The sequence below is a fragment of the Amphiura filiformis genome, chromosome 9 (assembly GCF_039555335.1).
Source record: "Amphiura filiformis chromosome 9, Afil_fr2py, whole genome shotgun sequence".
NCBI lineage: Eukaryota > Metazoa > Echinodermata > Ophiuroidea > Amphilepidida > Amphiuridae > Amphiura > Amphiura filiformis.
Window position 1 is genome coordinate 33,600,741 of NC_092636.1, and position 9,808 is coordinate 33,610,548.

Genomic DNA, 9,808 nt, shown 5'->3' on the forward strand with positions numbered 1-9,808 from the left:
CCTAGGGGAAGATAGCCCATATTTGCAAGACTATCCTTGCCTTCAAGGTGAAACAAACCTACTCATGTAACATGTTACCCTCTGGCCATGGGCTAGCCTGGTGTCAGATGTTACCCATCAGGGAAAGATGACATTCCAATATGCGCCTTTAAGTTCGGTAGTGACGCCAATGCTCTTTCGCGGTTGCGTCGCTAGCGAGCCGACAAACCGCCCCTGTACGGGTGCGTGTACACTCAGGGCGATTAATTTTACGCGAACGATTCGATACTGCGGCGACCAAAATGCGCAAGTGTCGAAATTGAGACGAACCTAATCATATACTACATAGACTTGCACAGGGTGTCACATTTTGAATAGGTTGTTTTTCTGGCTTACGGTAAAATGCTCAATGTTCTTTGTACAGGCCAAGGCGCCCCCCCCCCCCCATTTTGAATAGGGTGTTTTCTGCCTTACAGTAAAATGCTCACATTTACCTTTATCTTCAATGTTCTTTCTCTGCTTTTCCATACAGGTGAGTATTTAGTTTGAACCCAGTCCCATCCCATCTCTATACCCAAACGTGTCTCCTTTCAGAATGATCATTTACTATGTTGACAGAAATAAACAAACTTTCACCCGACCCACTTCCACATCCATATCCACACAACCCTACACCCCTTCCCCATCATCATGCATGGGCTGTAATGTAATGTTTGAAGAGTTTGTTTCCAAAAAGGCGCTAAATCCAATAGCTGCCTTGTGTCACATTTTCTGGTATATATTTGAACATTATAAAATGTTTAACTGACATTTAACGATTTGAATGGACATGCTTCTAGATCTGGGCACGATGTTTTTGAAATTCAAATATCATAAATGCTGAGGTCCTCCCTTAATTAAACGGTGAATAAATAGCAGTTACCATGGTTACCAAAAGCAAAGTATAGGTACCTGGAAAACCAACAAAGGCATTAATGGATGCACAGCTAGCTCTTTATTGACTTACTGTATAAAAATACTGCTTTTCTAACGCAATTTATTTCTCTTAAGCTCAAGGTCACCAGATTGAGCAATATAAGTATGGTCAAAAATCCAGTTCAACATCCATCTCATCCTCGGCGATTTTAATGCCAGAAGAGGAACAGATAGTCATCTTTCCCATCCTTGGGTCCACCAATGACAATGGTGAGCGTCTGGTCAACACTTGCCAGGAGTACATTCTCAGACCAGCCCAGATGAGATTCCCCCCAACCCAGGAACCGCCTCTGGACTTCGACCCATCCAGCTGGATCAACCCATGCACAGCTAGATCACATTCTAATAAACAAATTCTCTCCGCAACTGTCGAGCATACAACTCAGTACAAGTGGACTCCGATCATCGTATTGTGAGCGTCCGCCTAGCTGCCAGTCTGCGAACAAGCAATGGAAAACCTTGCAAGAGACCAAATTCAACTGGAAGAAGTTGCAAGATCCTGATACAAAGGAGGAATTTCAGCTGCAGCTATCAAACAGATTCCAGGTCTTAAGCATGGATCATGACACCACAACCACTTCTGATAGATATGAGACCTTTGAAACAGCGGTCCGTGGAGTTGCTGAGAATGTTATTGGAAAGCAAGAGTATTAATGCGAACTGCCAAGTTCGGTATCAGATTCAACCATCAGACTTAAACTTGAAAGGGATGAGGCCAAAACACGGTACTCCATTTCAAAGTCTCGTCAAGCTAGAGAAAGATGGAGGAACTTGAACACCAGCCTTAACAACTCTTATAAAGCTGACGAGCTTGCTACCCTCAATAAGCAGATATGGAAGACCTTAAGCTGGCCGACGAGATGGGAAATTACACCGCCACCTGGAAAATCATTCACTCACTTTCTGGGAAAAACCCAAAGAATGGAGTGAAAGTCAAAAAGAGAGATGGAATAGCCCCAACCAGTGACCTTGAATTGCTTGAGGAATGAAAGGAATATTTTAGCTCACTCCTTAACAACGACAGTGGCACAGCAGCTTCAGAACTTCCTGCACCAGCTGTTGAAGATCTTCCTATCACCACTGAGCCCCCAACTCGTGAAAAAGTAGTCGAAGCATTATTTTTTAGCAGCCATGAAGACCAACAAGGCAGCAAGTGTTTTAGGGGAAAGTGTTACCTTTCGTTTGATATACAAAAATTCTGATTGCATGAAGGGAGCACTTGAGGTTTCGACAAAAAACAATCAAAGAAGCCCATTTTCAGCTAGAATCTCCACAGCTCTCACATTGCTATGCACTCAACCGTGTAGTGTAATCAAAGACTGTAGTGGAGACATTCACTGCTTGTTGTTCTCTGCTTGGAAGCTCTTGGACGAAAAACGTGTGCTCAGGTGTATCGAGGTGGAAACTGTGTGCATGATGGTTAATAAGAGAATCATTTTTGTATAGATACATTTCGTCCGTCAAGGCCCGTAGAGCTGGCATAGTAATTGCTCGCGGGCAACCGAACCCAAACCTCCACGTGGTGTCGGATGGGTAACGTTAACTTGGGCAATGCGGAACAGGCGTGGAAGCGAAGATTTCGGCGTAGGCGAAGACCATTTATAGTTTTGGCCACGGTCTAGTCACTTCTTCTGCTGATTCGGCTTGGTGTGGCTCTGAGAAGACTCCGTTTGGTTTTGAAATAAGTGCAAGGAAATGACAAGAAAAGCATCCGAGAGGAATTAACGTAAACGCAATCGTTTGGAAACATACAGCATAGCATAACCAAGGGGCAGTGCAGGCATTTAAAGTATTCATGGTATTGTATGGAAACAAAGGTATTGTTCACGACAGAATTGTAAAGCTTGTGGTACACATAACCGCAGCAGCTGAAAGCACCAACCCTCTTCAAATAAACGCAAACGTATAGAAACCTTTCCATATATGCCATCAACAGGTCCGTCATGTTTTCAATGCTGCGGCATTATGGAATACCAAAGGTTGTGGTAGATGCCATCCAGGTGCTCTACAAGGACTCTAATAGTGCCGTTATGGTAAATGGAAGTATCTCAGAGCCTTTCCAAGAAACAACTGGAGTGCTTCAGGGTGATGTGTTAGCACCATGCCTGTTCATTATTCTGGTAGATTACCGTCTAAAAAATCAACTTCTGGAATTGACGCTGGTACTGTTACCTACCCTCGTCGGTCAAGCAGGTACGTATCCTGCTAGGATGCTGAATGACCTGGATTTTGCTGATGATATTACCCTGTGGGAATCTTCCACAGCCCCTGCCCAGTCACAGCTTACTAGGACTGCAACTGCAGCAGCAGATCTAGGCATTTTCATCAGCGCACCTAAGACAATATAGATGACTGCAAACTGTAACGCCCAACCAGCACTTGAAGTCTATGGTAGTACCATCAACCATGTCACAGACTTCAAGTACTTGGGTTCGAAGATGGGCTCTAGTGCTGGAGACCTAAAAAGAAGAACAACACTAGCCTGGGCAGCTTTCTGGAAACTGGAACGCCTTTGGAGAAGCCCATCCCTAGCAATCGAAACAAAAAATCAAGCTGTTTGAGACGATTTGTGTTACTGTCTTTCTGTACGGGTGTGGGGGTCATGGGTAATCACCAAGGACATGGAAAACAAGATCAATGTCTTTCCAACATCTTAAATATCAAGCGTGTGGATCGAATTCCCAATGAAACCATCAACAATCTGACCAACACCACTCCACTGGTTGCCAGAGTCAAGATTCATCAACTCAAATTTCTCGGCCATGTACCAAAAATACCCAAAGGTTCTACGAAAGTGAAAACGAGACTTGCAGCGATTAAGTTATAGGCTGCCCATTGACATTTTTTGTAAGAGGTAAAAATCATGATAAATTATCCATGTAAATATGAGTCTGTTGCGCTGTTTTAAACAAAACCAGTTTTCATCGATTTTCAATATTAATGGCAATGTCACGCCAAAACAAATGGAAATATTTTAATGAAATTAGTAGAATAATTCGATGGCATATGTGCCATTACAATACGGGTATATACAGACTTGACATTTAGCATGGAATAATTTTTCACAAAATTCAAGACTGGTCTGGAAGGAATCTGCATAAACCGCACGTCGGGAGATGGGGTAAAGTAATTATTATTTGACAGAAAGTCTTTTCCATTTAATAGTTTACGTTATGGCGCTCATAATAATTTAGTGAATTAGCCGAAAATAGCGGATTTAAGGGGACTGAATTTGATTTTTGTGGGGGTAAAATTTCTGAATTTGAGCAACATTATTCTGATATTATTGATCTAATTATTGAGGTTTGAGGTGATATTTACTGAACCAATAAGTGTTCGTCAGAACTGAAATGCACTTGTAATCCACCAGTTTTGAACGTGGGAGGAGCTTTAAAAATATGGCTCTGAAAAGTGGTTCGCACTCAGAAAGTTTGAATGGCCCCCTGGGGCCAAATGTTATAAACTTACTGTACACAAAGAAACAGCGTGAGACAACCAAGAATCTGCGCAGTTGTTTTGTGACGTAAGTTTATAACATTTTACCTCAGGGCCATTCAAACTTTCTGAGTACGTACTACTTTTAAGAGCCATATTTTAGGCGGGATTTTAGGCTCCTCCCATGTTAAAAAAATTGGTACATTGCAAGTGTACTTCAGCTGTGATGAATGCCAACCGTATACACAGGGCAAAACGTTTTGGAATGTCGAAGAACTCTTTATATGCAGATTCCTTCCAGACCAGTCCAGGAATTTTGCGAAAATTTTTTTCATACTAAATGTCAAGTCTGTATTATACTCCTACACGTGTTGGTAGCTCGTGTGTATTAATCAGTTTCCCAGTACACAGACTATACTCTCAATGCTTCGTAAGAAAATATACCGTATACACAGGGCAAAACGTTTTGGAATGTCGAAGGATCCTGATACAAACCGATCATTTATTTTAAGAATCAATTAAAACTGGTAAAAAGGGAGAATTGTAACTTCATTATTGAAAACACTAGAGCAATAACTAAAAATGATAATACTTACTAATCTGCAGCCAACATTCGCAGTGCATCATGGGATATTGTGGATGGATATTGCGTACCCATATCGTAAAGTGCAAAATAATTAATAGATAGCATGGACCCTTTCTTGGTCTTTGCATATTTTCCCATATTAACGCATAACTGAACAATGAAAATAGTATAGAATACGTATATAATTGTCATGTGATAGTTGTTATTGTTACATGTCCCCGTACATGTCTGAACTTCATTTAATTGCCATTATTATAGAATATAAAAAAAATGTGGCAAAAATGTAACTGCAGCTATTCGGTGAGAGATTAATATTAAAAAGAATGCTCTTTAAAAAAGACAAAGTTCGTACAAAATTAAGTACCATAATCCGGGACCATAATCAAGAAATACTGTTTATTCTTGTACTCCAGGAGCACTGTGTGCTACATGATGGCATACAGACTAGTGTATAGGCATAGCCGCCGCCCAGCATGCCCAGTTACTACTCAATCGATGAGGCGATGAAATCCCCATTTCTGTAGGCCTACTCGTGAGAAAATTGAGCAAACTGGGCCATACCGTCTACCTTTCAAAGAAATTGGAAGTACGTTTGAAAAAGTTGAAAGTAAAAATTGTGGCCCATATCAGACAAATATAAGAACAACGCTAATTGAACTTTTGAATTATATTGCATATTGATCGAATTGTTGAGAACAAATAGGCACGATTGCTTTGTTGTAATTAAATGTTAAATATTTAATATCAATTAAGATATAAACGATTTGGATAATATTATAGGATAAAAGTCACGATAACCTGCATAAAAAAAGCTTTAATATATATTTACCTACTGTAGAAAAAAGAAGCCAGTCATATCGAATTGACATGCGTGCTACTTCACGGTCAATAACGAATATAAATAGCCTTCAACACTTCATCAGGTTCACTGAGAAGTATTCTCACGAATTGGTTGACATGCCAATTTGCGAGTTTTTACCCGGGGCATAGGCAGCGGAACCGGGTGGGGTGGGGTGGGGGGCAGGGGCCAGTGGCCCCTCCACTTTTTTGACCGGGGGGGGCACTTTTAACCCATAAAGTGCTGTGTGTAACATGTCTGGGTGAACATAAATAATCAAATCTCTATTCTAGACCCTTAAAGGCCCGGTCACACTATGACGAATAGGGGGTGAACGGCAAGCGACGTTAAGCTGCTAATTGCAATTTTGAATTTACCGTCACTTATCGTATGTTGCCGTTTGTTGTCGCTGACGAATCCGTTAGCAACCGCAGACGGCCGAAATTATTCGTCGCGTCCGTCGGCAAATTTTCAACATGTTGAAAATTTTGTGACGGCAAAAGAAGTAGTTGTGATTCCGTTCAGATTTCGTTGGATACCGCAACCCTCATTTCTTTGACGTTTCCATACCGTGCGAAGCCGTCTTTAGTCGTTTTGAGGTCGTCACAATTTCGTTGGTAGTCGTTGTCAACGACCATTGACGAAAAAACAACGGCAAGTGACGTCACATCTCGAACCATGACGACACATTGTGGCAAGTAACGAAATTGCAACGATCTTGGTGCGACAGTGACTTGCGAATTTTGTCCGGAAAGGTGACGGATGTTGACTGTTGATGGCGGGTCGTTTCCGAGTACCTGCGGCATTGAAACGGTGGTCTGCGATGGGTTACGATTTTTAAACGATGGTCCACGATTTTAAACTTTTTTTGCGATTTTTGACATTTTTTGACGTCAGTTCGATTTCAATAGACTCTCCGGCACGATGCAATTTTGAAATTCATATAAAAAGAAATATCAATAATAATCAAAAATATTAATATTTTTTGACTATTATTGATATTGATATTGTTTGTTAATATTTTTGATTATTATTGATACTGATATTAATATTTTTGATTAAGATTAATATTGATGATAATATTTTTGATCATTATTGATATAGGCCTATTGATGTTAATATTTTTGATTATTATTGATATTGATATAATAGTTTGGATTATTATTGATATTGATTTTAATATTTTGATTATTATTGATATTTATAGGCCTATTAATTTTTTTTATATTATTATTGATATGTGTAATATTTTTTATTATTATTGATATTGATATTAATATCTTAGAGAGTCTATTGAAATCGAAATGACGTCAAAAAATGTCAAAAATCGCACGTGGACCATCGTTTAAAAATCGTAACCCATCGCAGACCACCGTTTCAATGGCGCAGGTACTCGGAAACGACCCGCCATCAACAGTCAACATCCGTCACCTTTCCGGACAAAATTCGTAACCCATCGCAGACCACCGTTTCAATGCCGCAGGTACTCGCAAACGACCCGCCATCAGCAGTCAACATCCGTCACCCTCCGGACAAAATTCGCAAGTCACTGTCGCACCAAGATCGTTACAATTTCGTTACTTGCCACAATTTGTCGACATGGTTCGAGATGTGACGTCACTTGCCGTTGTTTTTTCGTCAATGGTCGTTGACAACGACTACCAACGAAACTGTGACGACCTCAAAACGACTGAAGACGGCTTCGCACGGTATAGAAACGTCAAAGAAATGAGGGTTGCGGCCTCCAACGAAATCTGAACGGAATCACAACTACTTCTTTTGCCATCACAAAATTTTCAACATGTTGAAAATTTGCCGACGGACGCGACGAATAATTTCGGCCGTCTGCGATCACTAACGGATTCGTCAGCGACAACTAACGGCAACACACGATGAGTAACGGTAAATTCAAAATTGCAATTCGCAGCTTAACGTCGCTTGCCGTTCACCCCTATTCGTCATAGTGTGACTGGGCCTTAAACATGCTTAAAGAAAGTGTAAAAAAATGATGCACGAAATGCTTCAATTCGACCTTCATTTTGCAAAATTTTCCAACTCCCCTGTATTAGGACATCCAACACTAAAAGTAATAATTTATACAATAATAGTGAAAACTTATCCATGAATGTCTTCAATTTGGGCCTTCATTTAACCCATTTTCGGATTTTTCAAACTAAAATTGTACACAATAATAGTGCCAGAATGGTCCACCAAATTGCTTCAAATGGACCTTCAGTTTGCAAAAGTTTCTCACTTTTAAGGGGGGCACACCCCTTCAGACACCCTCTGCTTTTGCCCTTTATTCTGCTTCGGACACCCGACACTTAATGTTTACAGCAATAATTTATACAGTTAATAATAGTGAGAACTTGTCCATGAATGATTTAATAGCTTCTTTTCACCAATTTTCGGCTTTTTCAAACTCAAATTGTGCACAATAATAATACCAAAATAGTCCATCAAATGGTTTCAATTGCGCCTTCATTTTCCAAAAGTTTCTCATTTCTGAGGGGCTCACACCCCCCTCGGACACCCCCTGCGTCGCGCAAGCGAGACGCGATTTTTACATCACCCTGACTGCCCCCTCCCCCCCACTTTCAAAATCGTTCCGCCACCTCTGGGGGGGGGGGTGGCACTCAACTTTGAAAGTGACGGTATGTGCCTGTCAATATAGGCTCCTCTTTTGAAGTCGACTATATCCGATGACCCCATTTTTTTTAGTTGCGGCTACCCCAATGACCCCCTTTTTTGCTTGCGCCTTACCCAATACCCCCCTTTTTTTTCTAGAATAGCATCATCAAAATGCCACAAAATAATGTTGAAACTTTCAAATTCTCTTGTTTCAACAAATTTGTATTGGAAATTTGAAACAAGAAAAGAGAATTTTGCTCCATTTTTTCAAAATTTTCTACCCGGTGACCCCTTTTTTGAAATCTTATACCCAATGACCCCCTTCTTTATTTTGTTTGTACTCAATGACCCCCCCCCCCCTTTTTTTTAAATAACGTTTTTGTACCCGATATGCCCCTACTTCGCGACTCCGGTAGGCAAATACCCGTCACTAAAGTTGAGGCCCCCCGGGCTTTTTTTTTTTTATTCCAGAGAATTTTATTTCAATTTTAAATACGCAAAAATATTTTTTTAATTTACTGTGAATGACGATAGAAAAAACGTTGAAAATTCAATGTAAAAATTACATTAGACCCCGCCAAAGATTACTGTTTCGTTTTTATTGTAATTTGATCTTTTTATTTCCTGAAATAAAATTAGGGGTCTAATGTGGATTTTTTGTATAAATGATAAAAACATCGACGTGTATACAAGAAGCTACAAGAAAAATGGTAGGCTCCATAATTTTTTTATACTGACCCACATACGAGTAGCGCACGTGCGAGTCAAAATTGATATATTGTGCATGTATAGGCTCATTTATTGTCGGATTTCTGTATGTAGAACACGCAGTTATCAACAATTGAGCGCTATTAATTACACATTAATGTTTTTAAGCAAAAACATTCCAAAATATGGGACGTTTTCTGTCTTTGCTTGTCACCTGGTAAGCCTATGTTGAAGTTGTGATTATATGTTCAATAAGTTCTAAGATGGATACCAACAACTCAGGTGGCCGATTCAGAATCCATGAATGATGATAGCCGTGAGACGTGGGTACGAGCCCCACCTCTGCCGAACTTAATTTACTTTAATTTTTTTTTATAATTACGATTATTTATAGGGAAATGTCGATGGGAGAATTTATGTATGGCGTAGAGAGGAGTGACATAAACGTAACATTGTACCTTTGTCTTTCAAACAACACATGTAAAATCAGCGGGCTGCAACGTTCATTGTTCTATTGTGTCTTATTAGAGCGCTGACATATTGGAAAATGTTGCCAATTAATATTCATGAGAGTGTACATTCCCCGGTACATTCAACGTCCAGTTATCGAAATTGGGTGACTTGTGTTTGGCAGGTGTGAAATATACCTGACTGGG